The sequence below is a fragment of the Lepisma saccharinum genome, chromosome 18 (genome assembly GCF_977018435.1).
Source record: "Lepisma saccharinum chromosome 18, izLepSacc3.1, whole genome shotgun sequence".
Taxonomy (NCBI): domain Eukaryota; kingdom Metazoa; phylum Arthropoda; class Insecta; order Zygentoma; family Lepismatidae; genus Lepisma; species Lepisma saccharinum.
In genome coordinates this window covers 71643549-71660338 of record NC_139246.1, presented here as the reverse complement: position 1 = coordinate 71660338, position 16790 = coordinate 71643549, and positions in this window count along the sequence as shown.

The window sequence follows — 16790 nt, the reverse complement described above, 5'->3', positions numbered from 1 at the left end:
TTTTCACGGGCGTACAATATTGTCAACAGTATCATATTTGAGCAGGTCGCTAGTCACCTAAACACTACAGCTCACAGGTTGGCAAAATCTGACATGAAAACAGATAATACGCTTAAGTCTTATTTATATATAATTTTCACGGGCGTACAATATTGTCAACAGTATCATATTTGAGCAGGTCGCTTGTCACCTAAACACTACAGCTCACAGGTTGGCAAAATCTGACATGAAAGCAGATAATACGCTTAAGTCTTATTTATATATAATTTTCACGGGCGTACAATATTGCCAACAATATCATATTTGAGCAGGTCGCTTGTCACCTAAACACTACAGCTCACAGGTTGGTAAAATTTCACATAAATGCAGATAATACGCTTAAGTCTTATTTATATATAATTTTCACGGGCGTACAATATTGTCAACAGTATCATATTTGAGCAGGTCGCTAGTCACCTAAACACTACAGCTCACAGGTTGGCAAAATCTGACATGAAAACAGATAATACGCTTAAGTCTTATTTATATATAATTTTCACGGGCGTACAATATTGTCAACAGTATCATATTTGAGCAGTTCGCTTGTCACCTAAACACTACAGCTCACAGGTTGGCAAAATCTGACATGAAAGCAGATAATACGCTTAAGTCTTATTTATATATAATTTTCACGGGCGTACAATATTGCCAACAGTATCATATTTGAGCAGGTCGCTTGTCACCTAAACACTACAGCTCACAGGTTGGTAAAATTTCACATAAATGCAGATAATACGCTTAAGTCTTATTTATATATAATTTTCACGGGCGTACAATATTGTCAACAGTATCATATTTGAGCAGGTCGCTTGTCACCTAAACACTACAGCTCACAGGTTGGCAAAATCTGACATGAAAGCACATAATACGCTTAAGTCTTATTTATATATAATTTTCACGGGCGTACAATATTGTCAACAGTATCATATTTGAGCAGGTCGCTTGTCACCTAAACACTACAGCTCACAGGTTGGCAAAATCTGACATGAAAGCAGATAATACGCTTAAGTCTTATTTATATATAATTTTCACGGGCGTACAATATTGTCAACAGTATCATATTTGAGCAGGTCGCTTGTCACCTAAACACTACAGCTCACAGGTTGGCAAAATCTGACATGAAAGCAGATAATACGCTTAAGTCTTATTTATATATAATATTTTCACGGGCGTACAATATTGCCAACAGTATCATATTTGAGCAGGTCGCTTGTCACCTAAACACTACAGCTCACAGGTTGTTAAAATTTCACATAAATGCAGATAATACGCTTAAGTCTTATTTATATATAATTTTCACGGGCGTACAATATTGTCAACAGTATCATATTTGAGCAGGTCGCTTGTCACCTAAACACTACAGCTCACAGGTTGGCAAAATCTGACATGAAAGCAGATAATACGCTTAAGTCTTATTTATGTATAATTTTCACGGGCGTACAATATTGCCAACAGTATCATATTTGAGCAGGTCGCTTGTCACCTAAACACTACAGCTCACAGGTTGGTAAAATTTCACATAAATGCAGATAATACGCTTAAGTCTTATTTATATATAATTTTCACGGGCGTACAATATTGTCAACAGTATCATATTTGAGCAGGTCGCTTGTCACCTAAACACTACAGCTCACAGGTTGGCAAAATCTGACATGAAAGCAGATAATACGCTTAAGTCTTATTTATATATAATTTTCACGGGCGTACAATATTGTCAACAGTATCATATTTGAGCAGGTCGCTTGTCACCTAAACACTACAGCTCACAGGTTGGCAAAATCTGACAGGAAAGCAGATAATACGCTTAAGTCTTATTTATATATAATTTTCACGGGCGTACAATATTGCCAACAGTATCATATTTGAGCAGGTCGCTTGTCACCTAAACACTACAGCTCACAGGTTGGTAAAATTTCACATAAATGCAGATAATACGCTTAAGTCTTATTTATATTTAATTTTCACGGGCGTACAATATTGTCAACAGTATCATATTTGAGCAGGTCGCTTGTCACCTAAACACTACAGCTCACAGGTTGGCAAAATCTGACTTGAAAACAGATAATACGCTTAAGTCTTATTTATATATAATTTTCACGGGCGTACAATATTGTCAACAGTATCATATTTGAGCAGGTCGCTTGTCACCTAAACACTACAGCTCACAGGTTGGCAAAATCTGACATGAAAGCAGATAATACGCTTAAGTCTTATTTATATATAATTTTCACGGGCGTACAATATTGTCAACAGTATCATATTTGAGCAGGTCGCTTGTCACCTAAACACTACAGCTCACAGGTTGGCAAAATCTGACATGAAAGCAGATAATACGCTTAAGTCTTATTTATATATAATTTTCACGGGCGTACAATATTGCCAACAGTATCATATTTGAGCAGGTCGCTTGTCACCTAAACACTACAGCTCACAGGTTGGTAAAATTTCACATAAATGCAGATAATACGCTTAAGTCTTATTTATATATAATTTTCACGGGCGTACAATATTGTCAACAGTATCATATTTGAGCAGGTCGCTTGTCACCTAAACACTACAGCTCACAGGTTGGCAAAATCTGACATGAAAGAAGATAATACGCTTAAGTCTTATTTATATATAATTTTCACGGGCGTACAATATTGTCAACAGTATCATATTTGAGCAGGTCGCTTGTCACCTAAACACTACAGCTCACAGGTTGGCAAAATCTGACATGAAAGCAGATAATACGCTTAAGTCTTATTTATATATAATTTTCACGGGCGTACAATATTGTCAACTGTATCATATTTGAGCAGGTCGCTTGTCACCTAAACACTACAGCTCACAGGTTGGCAAAATCTGACATGAAAGCAGATAATACGCTTAAGTCTTATTTATATATAATTTTCACGGGCGTACAATATTGCCAACAGTATCATATTTGAGCAGGTCGCTTGTCACCTAAACACTACAGCTCACAGGTTGGTAAAATTTCACATAAATGCAGATAATACGCTTAAGTCTTATTTATATATAATTTTCACGGGCGTACAATATTGTCAACAGTATCATATTTGAGCAGGTCGCTTGTCACCTAAACACTACAGCTCACAGGTTGGCAAAATCTGACATGAAAGCAGATAATACGCTTAAGTCTTATTTATATATAATTTTCACGGGCGTACAATATTGCCAACAGTATCATATTTGAGCAGGTCGCTTGTCACCTAAACACTACAGCTCACAGGTTGGTAAAATTTCACATAAATGCAGATAATACGCTTAAGTCTTATTTATATATAATTTTCACGGGCGTACAATATTGTCAACAGTATCATATTTGAGCAGGTCGCTTGTCACCTAAACACTACAGCTCACAGGTTGGCAAAATCTGACATGAAAACAGATAATACGCTTAAGTCTTATTTATATATAATTTTCACGGGCGTACAATATTGTCAACAGTATCATATTTGAGCAAGTCGCTTGTCACCTAAACACTACAGCTCACAGGTTGGCAAAATCTGACATGAAAGCAGATAATACGCTTAAGTCTTATTTATATATAATTTTCACGGGCGTACAATATTGTCAACAGTATCATATTTGAGCAGGTCGCTTGTCACCTAAACACTACAGCTCACAGGTTGGCAAAATCTGACATGAAAGCAGATAATACGCTTAAGTCTTATTTATATATAATTTTCACGGGCGTACAATATTGTCAACAGTATCATATTTGAGCAGGTCGCTTGTCACCTAAACACTACAGCTCACAGGTTGGCAAAATCTGACATGAAAGCAGATAATACGCTTAAGTCTTATTTATATATAATTTTCACGGGCGTACAATATTGCCAACAGTATCATATTTGAGCAGGTCGCTTGTCACCTAAACACTACAGCTCACAGGTTGGTAAAATTTCACATAAATGCAGATAATACGCTTAAGTCTTATTTATATATAATTTTCACGGGCGTACAATATTGTCAACAGTATCATATTTGAGCAGGTCGCTTGTCACCTAAACACTACAGCTCACAGGTTGGCAAAATCTGACATGAAAGCAGATAATACGCTTAAGTCTTATTTATATATAATTTTCACGGGCGTACAATATTGTCAACAGTATCATATTTGAGCAGGTCGCTTGTCACCTAAACACTACAGCTCACAGGTTGGCAAAATCTGACATGAAAGCAGATAATACGCTTAAGTCTTATTTATATATAATTTTCACGGGCGTACAATATTGTCAACAGTATCATATTTGAGCAGGTCGCTTGTCACCTAAACACTACAGCTCACAGGTTGGCGAAATCTGACATGAAAGCAGATAATACGCTTAAGTCTTATTTATATATAATTTTCACGGGCGTACAATATTGCCAACAGTATCATATTTGAGCAGGTCGCTTGTCACCTAAACACTACAGCTCACAGGTTGGTAAAATTTCACATAAATGCAGATAATACGCTTAAGTCTTATTTATATATAATTTTCACGGGCGTACAATATTGTCAACAGTATCATATTTGAGCAGGTCGCTTGTCACCTAAACACTACAGCTCACAGGTTGGCAAAATCTGACATGAAAACAGATAATACGCTTAAGTCTTATTTATATATAATTTTCACGGGCGTACAATATTGTCAACAGTATCATATTTGAGCAGGTCGCTTGTCACCTAAACACTACAGCTCACAGGTTGGCAAAATCTGACATGAAAGCAGATAATACGCTTAAGTCTTATTTATATATAATTTTCACGGGCGTACAATATTGTCAACAGTATCATATTTGAGCAGGTCGCTTGTCACCTAAACACTACAGCTCACAGGTTGGCAAAATCTGACATGAAAGCAGATAATACGCTTAAGTCTTATTTATATATAATTTTCACGGGCGTACAATATTGCCAACAGTATCATATTTGAGCAGGTCGCTTGTCACCTAAACACTACAGCTCACAGGTTGGTAAAATTTCACATAAATGCAGATAATACGCTTAAGTCTTATTTATATATAATTTTCACGGGCGTACAATATTGTCAACAGTATCATATTTGAGCAGGTCGCTTGTCACCTAAACACTACAGCTCACAGGTTGGCAAAATCTGACATGAAAGCACATAATACGCTTAAGTCTTATTTATATATAATTTTCACGGGCGTACAATATTGTCAACAGTATCATATTTGAGCAGGTCGCTTGTCACCTAAACACTACAGCTCACAGCTTGGCAAAATCTGACATGAAAGCAGATAATACGCTTAAGTCTTATTTATATATAATTTTCACGGGCGTACAATATTGTCAACAGTATCATATTTGAGCAGGTCGCTTGTCACCTAAACACTACAGCTCACAGGTTGGCAAAATCTGACATGAAAGCAGATAATACGCTTAAGTCTTATTTATATATAATTTTCACGGGCGTACAATATTGCCAACAGTATCATATTTGAGCAGGTCGCTTGTCACCTAAACACTACAGCTCACAGGTTGTTAAAATTTCACATAAATGCAGATAATACGCTTAAGTCTTATTTATATATAATTTTCACGGGCGTACAATATTGTCAACAGTATCATATTTGAGCAGGTCGCTTGTCACCTAAACACTACAGCTCACAGGTTGGCAAAATCTGACATGAAAGCAGATAATACGCTTAAGTCTTATTTATATATAACTTTCACGGGCGTACAATATTGTCAACAGTATCATATTTGAGCAGGTCGCTTGTCACCTAAACACTACAGCTCACAGGTTGGCAAAATCTGACAGGAAAGCAGATAATACGCTTAAGTCTTATTTATATATAATTTTCACGGGCGTACAATATTGCCAACAGTATCATATTTGAGCAGGTCGCTTGTCACCTAAACACTACAGCTCACAGGTTGGTAAAATTTCACATAAATGCAGATAATACGCTTAAGTCTTATTTATATTTAATTTTCACGGGCGTACAATATTGTCAACAGTATCATATTTGAGCAGGTCGCTTGTCACCTAAACACTACAGCTCACAGGTTGGCAAAATCTGACTTGAAAACAGATAATACGCTTAAGTCTTATTTATATATAATTTTCACGGGCGTACAATATTGTCAACAGTATCATATTTGAGCAGGTCGCTTGTCACCTAAACACTACAGCTCACAGGTTGGCAAAATCTGACATGAAAGCAGATAATACGCTTAAGTCTTATTTATATATAATTTTCACGGGCGTACAATATTGTCAACAGTATCATATTTGAGCAGGTCGCTTGTCACCTAAACACTACAGCTCACAAGTTGGCAAAATCTGACATGAAAGCAGATAATACGCTTAAGTCTTATTTATATATAATTTTCACGGGCGTACAATATTGCCAACAGTATCATATTTGAGCAGGTCGCTTGTCACCTAAACACTACAGCTCACAGGTTGGTAAAATTTCACATAAATGCAGATAATACGCTTAAGTCTTATTTATATATAATTTTCACGGGCGTACAATATTGTCAACAGTATCATATTTGAGCAGGTCGCTTGTCACCTAAACACTACAGCTCACAGGTTGGCAAAATCTGACATGAAAGAAGATAATACGCTTAAGTCTTATTTATATATAATTTTCACGGGCGTACAATATTGTCAACAGTATCATATTTGAGCAGGTCGCTTGTCACCTAAACACTACAGCTCACAGGTTGGCAAAATCTGACATGAAAGCAGATAATACGCTTAAGTCTTATTTATATATAATTTTCACGGGCGTACAATATTGTCAACTGTATCATATTTGAGCAGGTCGCTTGTCACCTAAACACTACAGCTCACAGGTTGGCAAAATCTGACATGAAAGCAGATAATACGCTTAAGTCTTATTTATATATAATTTTCACGGGCGTACAATATTGCCAACAGTATCATATTTGAGCAGGTCGCTTGTCACCTAAACACTACAGCTCACAGGTTGGTAAAATTTCACATAAATGCAGATAATACGCTTAAGTCTTATTTATATATAATTTTCACGGGCGTACAATATTGTCAACAGTATCATATTTGAGCAGGTCGCTTGTCACCTAAACACTACAGCTCACAGGTTGGCAAAATCTGACATGAAAGCAGATAATACGCTTAAGTCTTATTTATATATAATTTTCACGGGCGTACAATATTGCCAACAGTATCATATTTGAGCAGGTCGCTTGTCACCTAAACACTACATCTCACAGGTTGGTAAAATTTCACATAAATGCAGATAATACGCTTAAGTCTTATTTATATATAATTTTCACGGGCGTACAATATTGTCAACAGTATCATATTTGAGCAGGTCGCTTGTCACCTAAACACTACAGCTCACAGGTTGGCAAAATCTGACATGAAAGAAGATAATACGCTTAAGTCTTATTTATATATAATTTTCACGGGCGTACAATATTGTCAACAGTATCATATTTGAGCAGGTCGCTTGTCACCTAAACACTACAGCTCACAGGTTGGCAAAATCTGACATGAAAGCAGATAATACGCTTAAGTCTTATTTATATATAATTTTCACGGGCGTACAATATTGTCAACTTTATCATATTTGAGCAGGTCGCTTGTCACCTAAACACTACAGCTCACAGGTTGGCAAAATCTGACATGAAAGCAGATAATACGCTTAAGTCTTATTTATATATAATTTTCACGGGCGTACAATATTGCCAACAGTATCATATTTGAGCAGGTCGCTTGTCACCTAAACACTACAGCTCACAGGTTGGTAAAATTTCACATAAATGCAGATAATACGCTTAAGTCTTATTTATATATAATTTTCACGGGCGTACAATATTGTCAACAGTATCATATTTGAGCAGGTCGCTTGTCACCTAAACACTACAGCTCACAGGTTGGCAAAATCTGACATGAAAGCAGATAATACGCTTAAGTCTTATTTATATATAATTTTCACGGGCGTACAATATTGCCAACAGTATCATATTTGAGCAGGTCGCTTGTCACCTAAACACTACAGCTCACAGGTTGGCAAAATCTGACATGAAAGCAGATAATACGCTTAAGTCTTATTTATATATAATTTTCACGATCGTACAATATTGCCAACAGTATCATATTTGAGCAGGTCGCTTGTCACCTAAACACTACAGCTCACAGGTTGGTAAAATTTCACATAAATGCAGATAATACGCTTAAGTCTTATTTATATATAATTTTCACGGGCGTACAATATTGTCAACAGTATCATATTTGAGCATTTCGCTTGTCACCTAAACACTACAGCTCACAGGTTGGCAAAATCTGACATGAAAACAGATAATACGCTTAAGTCTTATTTATATATAATTTTCACGGGCGTACAATATTGTCAACAGTATCATATTTGAGCAAGTCGCTTGTCACCTAAACACTACAGCTCACAGGTTGGCAAAATCTGACATGAAAGCAGATAATACGCTTAAGTCTTATTTATATATAATTTTCACGGGCGTACAATATTGTCAACAGTATCATATTTGAGCAGGTCGCTTGTCACCTAAACACTACAGCTCACAGGTTGGCAAAATCTGACATGAAAGCAGATAATACGCTTAAGTCTTATTTATATATAATTTTCACGGGCGTACAATATTGTCAACAGTATCATATTTGAGCAGGTCGCTTGTCACCTAAACACTACAGCTCACAGGTTGGCAAAATCTGACATGAAAGCAGATAATACGCTTAAGTCTTATTTATATATAATTTTCACGGGCGTACAATATTGCCAACAGTATCATATTTGAGCAGGTCGCTTGTCACCTAAACACTACAGCTCACAGGTTGGTAAAATTTCACATAAATGCAGATAATACGCTTAAGTCTTATTTATATATAATTTTCACGGGCGTACAATATTGTCAACAGTATCATATTTGAGCAGGTCGCTTGTCACCTAAACACTACAGCTCACAGGTTGGCAAAATCTGACATGAAAGCAGATAATACGCTTAAGTCTTATTTATATATAATTTTCACGGGCGTACAATATTGTCAACAGTATCATATTTGAGCAGGTCGCTTGTCACCTAAACACTACAGCTCACAGGTTGGCGAAATCTGACATGAAAGCAGATAATACGCTTAAGTCTTATTTATATATAATTTTCACGGGCGTACAATATTGCCAACAGTATCATATTTGAGCAGGTCGCTTGTCACCTAAACACTACAGCTCACAGGTTGGTAAAATTTCACATAAATGCAGATAATACGCTTAAGTCTTATTTATATATAATTTTCACGGGCGTACAATATTGTCAACAGTATCATATTTGAGCAGGTCGCTTGTCACCTAAACACTACAGCTCACAGGTTGGCAAAATCTGACATGAAAACAGATAATACGCTTAAGTCTTATTTATATATAATTTTCACGGGCGTACAATATTGTCAACAGTATCATATTTGAGCAGGTCGCTTGTCACCTAAACACTACAGCTCACAGGTTGGCAAAATCTGACATGAAAGCAGATAATACGCTTAAGTCTTATTTATATATAATTTTCACGGGCGTACAATATTGTCAACAGTATCATATTTGAGCAGTTCGCTTGTCACCTAAACACTACAGCTCACAGGTTGGCAAAATCTGACATGAAAGCAGATAATACGCTTAAGTCTTATTTATATATAATTTTCACGGGCGTACAATATTGCCAACAGTATCATATTTGAGCAGGTCGCTTGTCACCTAAACACTACAGCTCACAGGTTGGTAAAATTTCACATAAATGCAGATAATACGCTTAAGTCTTATTTATATATAATTTTCACGGGCGTACAATATTGTCAACAGTATCATATTTGAGCAGGTCGCTTGTCACCTAAACACTACAGCTCACAGGTTGGCAAAATCTGACATGAAAGCACATAATACGCTTAAGTCTTATTTATATATAATTTTCACGGGCGTACAATATTGTCAACAGTATCATATTTGAGCAGGTCGCTTGTCACCTAAACACTACAGCTCACAGGTTGGCAAAATCTGACATGAAAGCAGATAATACGCTTAAGTCTTATTTATATATAATTTTCACGGGCGTACAATATTGTCAACAGTATCATATTTGAGCAGGTCGCTTGTCACCTAAACACTACAGCTCACAGGTTGGCAAAATCTGACATGAAAGCAGATAATACGCTTAAGTCTTATTTATATATAATTTTCACGGGCGTACAATATTGCCAACAGTATCATATTTGAGCAGGTCGCTTGTCACCTAAACACTACAGCTCACAGGTTGGTAAAATTTCACATAAATGCAGATAATACGCTTAAGTCTTATTTATATATAATTTTCACGGGCGTACAATATTGTCAACAGTATCATATTTGAGCAGGTCGCTTGTCACCTAAACACTACAGCTCACAGGTTGGCAAAATCTGACATGAAAGCAGATAATACGCTTAAGTCTTATTTATATATAATTTTCACGGGCGTACAATATTGTCAACAGTATCATATTTGAGCAGGTCGCTTGTCACCTAAACACTACAGCTCACAGGTTGGCAAAATCTGACAGGAAAGCAGATAATACGCTTAAGTCTTATTTATATATAATTTTCACGGGCGTACAATATTGCCAACAGTATCATATTTGAGCAGGTCGCTTGTCACCTAAACACTACAGCTCACAGGTTGGTAAAATTTCACATAAATGCAGATAATACGCTTAAGTCTTATTTATATTTAATTTTCACGGGCGTACAATATTGTCAACAGTATCATATTTGAGCAGGTCGCTTGTCACCTAAACACTACAGCTCACAGGTTGGCAAAATCTGACTTGAAAACAGATAATACGCTTAAGTCTTATTTATATATAATTTTCACGGGCGTACAATATTGTCAACAGTATCATATTTGAGCAGGTCGCTTGTCACCTAAACACTACAGCTCACAGGTTGGCAAAATCTGACATGAAAGCAGATAATACGCTTAAGTCTTATTTATATATAATTTTCACGGGCGTACAATATTGTCAACTGTATCATATTTGAGCAGGTCGCTTGTCACCTAAACACTACAGCTCACAGGTTGGCAAAATCTGACATGAAAGCAGATAATACGCTTAAGTCTTATTTATATATAATTTTCACGGGCGTACAATATTGCCAACAGTATCATATTTGAGCAGGTCGCTTGTCACCTAAACACTACAGCTCACAGGTTGGTAAAATTTCACATAAATGCAGATAATACGCTTAAGTCTTATTTATATATAATTTTCACGGGCGTACAATATTGTCAACAGTATCATATTTGAGCAGGTCGCTTGTCACCTAAACACTACAGCTCACAGGTTGGCAAAATCTGACATGAAAGAAGATAATACGCTTAAGTCTTATTTATATATAATTTTCACGGGCGTACAATATTGTCAACAGTATCATATTTGAGCAGGTCGCTTGTCACCTAAACACTACAGCTCACAGGTTGGCAAAATCTGACATGAAAGCAGATAATACGCTTAAGTCTTATTTATATATAATTTTCACGGGCGTACAATATTGTCAACTGTATCATATTTGAGCAGGTCGCTTGTCACCTAAACACTACAGCTCACAGGTTGGCAAAATCTGACATGAAAGCAGATAATACGCTTAAGTCTTATTTATATATAATTTTCACGGGCGTACAATATTGCCAACAGTATCATATTTGAGCAGGTCGCTTGTCACCTAAACACTACAGCTCACAGGTTGGTAAAATTTCACATAAATGCAGATAATACGCTTAAGTCTTATTTATATATAATTTTCACGGGCGTACAATATTGTCAACAGTATCATATTTGAGCAGGTCGCTTGTCACCTAAACACTACAGCTCACAGGTTGGCAAAATCTGACATGAAAGCAGATAATACGCTTAAGTCTTATTTATATATAATTTTCACGGGCGTACAATATTGCCAACAGTATCATATTTGAGCAGGTCGCTTGTCACCTAAACACTACATCTCACAGGTTGGTAAAATTTCACATAAATGCAGATAATACGCTTAAGTCTTATTTATATATAATTTTCACGGGCGTACAATATTGTCAACAGTATCATATTTGAGCAGGTCGCTTGTCACCTAAACACTACAGCTCACAGGTTGGCAAAATCTGACATGAAAGAAGATAATACGCTTAAGTCTTATTTATATATAATTTTCACGGGCGTACAATATTGTCAACAGTATCATATTTGAGCAGGTCGCTTGTCACCTAAACACTACAGCTCACAGGTTGGCAAAATCTGACATGAAAGCAGATAATACGCTTAAGTCTTATTTATATATAATTTTCACGGGCGTACAATATTGTCAACTGTATCATATTTGAGCAGGTCGCTTGTCACCTAAACACTACAGCTCACAGGTTGGCAAAATCTGACATGAAAGCAGATAATACGCTTAAGTCTTATTTATATATAATTTTCACGGGCGTACAATATTGCCAACAGTATCATATTTGAGCAGGTCGCTTGTCACCTAAACACTACAGCTCACAGGTTGGTAAAATTTCACATAAATGCAGATAATACGCTTAAGTCTTATTTATATATAATTTTCACGGGCGTACAATATTGTCAACAGTATCATATTTGAGCAGGTCGCTTGTCACCTAAACACTACAGCTCACAGGTTGGCAAAATCTGACATGAAAGCAGATAATACGCTTAAGTCTTATTTATATATAATTTTCACGGGCGTACAATATTGCCAACAGTATCATATTTGAGCAGGTCGCTTGTCACCTAAACACTACAGCTCACAGGTTGGTAAAATTTCACATAAATGCAGATAATACGCTTAAGTCTTATTTATATATAATTTTCACGGGCGTACAATATTGTCAACAGTATCATATTTGAGCAGGTCGCTTGTCACCTAAACACTACAGCTCACAGGTTGGCAAAATCTGACATGAAAGCAGATAATACGCTTAAGTCTTATTTATATATAATTTTCACGGGCGTACAATATTGTCAACTGTATCATATTTGAGCAGGTCGCTTGTCACCTAAACACTACAGCTCACAGGTTGGCAAAATCTGACATGAAAGCAGATAATACGCTTAAGTCTTATTTATATATAATTTTCACGGGCGTACAATATTGCCAACAGTATCATATTTGAGCAGGTCGCTTGTCACCTAAACACTACAGCTCACAGGTTGGTAAAATTTCACATAAATGCAGATAATACGCTTAAGTCTTATTTATATATAATTTTCACGGGCGTACAATATTGTCAACAGTATCATATTTGAGCAGGTCGCTTGTCACCTAAACACTACAGCTCACAGGTTGGCAAAATCTGACATGAAAGAAGATAATACGCTTAAGTCTTATTTATTTATAATTTTCACGGGCGTACAATATTGTCAACAGTATCATATTTGAGCAGGTCGCTTGTCACCTAAACACTACAGCTCACAGGTTGGCAAAATCTGACATGAAAGCAGATAATACGCTTAAGTCTTATTTATATATAATTTTCACGGGCGTACAATATTGTCAACTGTATCATATTTGAGCAGGTCGCTTGTCACCTAAACACTACAGCTCACAGGTTGGCAAAATCTGACATGAAAGCAGATAATACGCTTAAGTCTTATTTATATATAATTTTCACGGGCGTACAATATTGCCAACAGTATCATATTTGAGCAGGTCGCTTGTCACCTAAACACTACAGCTCACAGGTTGGTAAAATTTCACATAAATGCAGATAATACGCTTAAGTCTTATTTATATATAATTTTCACGGGCGTACAATATTGTCAACAGTATCATATTTGAGCAGGTCGCTTGTCACCTAAACACTACAGCTCACAGGTTGGCAAAATCTGACATGAAAGCAGATAATACGCTTAAGTCTTATTTATATATAATTTTCACGGGCGTACAATATTGCCAACAGTATCATATTTGAGCAGGTCGCTTGTCACCTAAACACTACATCTCACAGGTTGGTAAAATTTCACATAAATGCAGATAATACGCTTAAGTCTTATTTATATATAATTTTCACGGGCGTACAATATTGTCAACAGTATCATATTTGAGCAGGTCGCTTGTCACCTAAACACTACAGCTCACAGGTTGGCAAAATCTGACATGAAAGAAGATAATACGCTTAAGTCTTATTTATATATAATTTTCACGGGCGTACAATATTGTCAACAGTATCATATTTGAGCAGGTCGCTTGTCACCTAAACACTACAGCTCACAGGTTGGCAAAATCTGACATGAAAGCAGATAATACGCTTAAGTCTTATTTATATATAATTTTCACGGGCGTACAATATTGTCAACTGTATCATATTTGAGCAGGTCGCTTGTCACCTAAACACTACAGCTCACAGGTTGGCAAAATCTGACATGAAAGCAGATAATACGCTTAAGTCTTATTTATATATAATTTTCACGGGCGTACAATATTGCCAACAGTATCATATTTGAGCAGGTCGCTTGTCACCTAAACACTACAGCTCACAGGTTGGTAAAATTTCACATAAATGCAGATAATACGCTTAAGTCTTATTTATATATAATTTTCACGGGCGTACAATATTGTCAACAGTATCATATTTGAGCAGGTCGCTTGTCACCTAAACACTACAGCTCACAGGTTGGCAAAATCTGACATGAAAGCAGATAATACGCTTAAGTCTTATTTATATATAATTTTCACGGGCGTACAATATTGCCAACAGTATCATATTTGAGCAGGTCGCTTGTCACCTAAACACTACAGCTCACAGGTTGGTAAAATTTCACATAAATGCAGATAATACGCTTAAGTCTTATTTATATATAATTTTCACGGGCGTACAATATTGTCAACAGTATCATATTTGAGCAGGTCGCTTGTCACCTAAACACTACAGCTCACAGGTTGGCAAAATCTGACATGAAAACAGATAATACGCTTAAGTCTTATTTATATATAATTTTCACGGGCGTACAATATTGCCAACAGTATCATATTTGAGCAGGTCGCTTGTCACCCAAACACTACAGCTCACAGGTTGGTAAAATTTCACATAAATGCAGATAATACGCTTAAGTCTTATTTATATATAATTTTCACGGGCGTACAATATTGTCAACAGTATCATATTTGAGCAGGTCGCTTGTCACCTAAACACTACAGCTCACAGGTTGACAAAATCTGACATGAAAGCAGATAATACGCTTAAGTCTTATTTATATATAATTTTCACGGGCGTACAATATTGCCAACAGTATCATATTTGAGCAGGTCGCTTGTCACCTAAACACTACAGCTCACAGGTTGGTAAAATTTCACATAAATGCAGATAATACGCTTAAGTCTTATTTATATATAATTTTCACGGGCGTACAATATTGTCAACAGTATCATATTTGAGCAGGTCGCTTGTCACCTAAACACTACAGCTCACAGGTTGGCAAAATCTGACATGAAAGCAGATAATACGCTTAAGTCTTATTTATATATAATTTTCACGGGCGTACAATATTGTCAACAGTATCATATTTGAGCAGGTCGCTTGTCACCTAAACACTACAGCTCACAGGTTGGCGAAATCTGACATGAAAGCAGATAATACCCTTAAGTCTTATTTATATATAATTTTCACGGGCGTACAATATTGCCAACAGTATCATATTTGAGCAGGTCGCTTGTCACCTAAACACTACAGCTCACAGGTTGGTAAAATTTCACATAAATGCAGATAATACGCTTAAGTCTTATTTATATATAATTTTCACGGGCGTACAATATTGTCAACAGTATCATATTTGAGCAGGTCGCTTGTCACCTAAACACTACAGCTCACAGGTTGGCAAAATCTGACTTGAAAACAGATAATACGCTTAAGTCTTATTTATATATAATTTTCACGGGCGTACAATATTGTCAACAGTATCATATTTGAGCAGGTCGCTTGTCACCTAAACACTACAGCTCACAGGTTGGCAAAATCTGACATGAAAGCAGATAATACGCTTAAGTCTTATTTATATATAATTTTCACGGGCGTACAATATTGTCAACAGTATCATATTTGAGCAGGTCGCTTGTCACCTAAACACTACAGCTCACAGGTTGGCAAAATCTGACATGAAAGCAGATAATACGCTTAAGTCTTATTTATATATAATTTTCACGGGCGTACAATATTGCCAACAGTATCATATTTGAGCAGGTCGCTTGTCACCTAAACACTACAGCTCACAGGTTGGTAAAATTTCACATAAATGCAGATAATACGCTTAAGTCTTATTTATATATAATTTTCACGGGCGTACAATATTGTCAACAGTATCATATTTGAGCAGGTCGCTTGTCACCTAAACACTACAGCTCACAGGTTGGCAAAATCTGACATGAAAGCAGATAATACGCTTAAGTCTTATTTATATATAATTTTCACGGGCGTACAATATCGTCAACAGTATCATATTTGAGCAGGTCGCTTGTCACCTAAACACTACAGCTCACAGGTTGGCAAAATCTGACATGAAAGCAGATAATACGCTTAAGTCTTATTTATATATAATTTTCACGGGCGTACAATATTGTCAACAGTATCATATTTGAGCAGGTCGCTTGTCACCTAAACACTACAGCTCACAGGTTGGCAAAATCTGACATGAAAGCAGATAATACGCTTAAGTCTTATTTATATATAATTTTCACGGGCGTACAATATTGTCAACAGT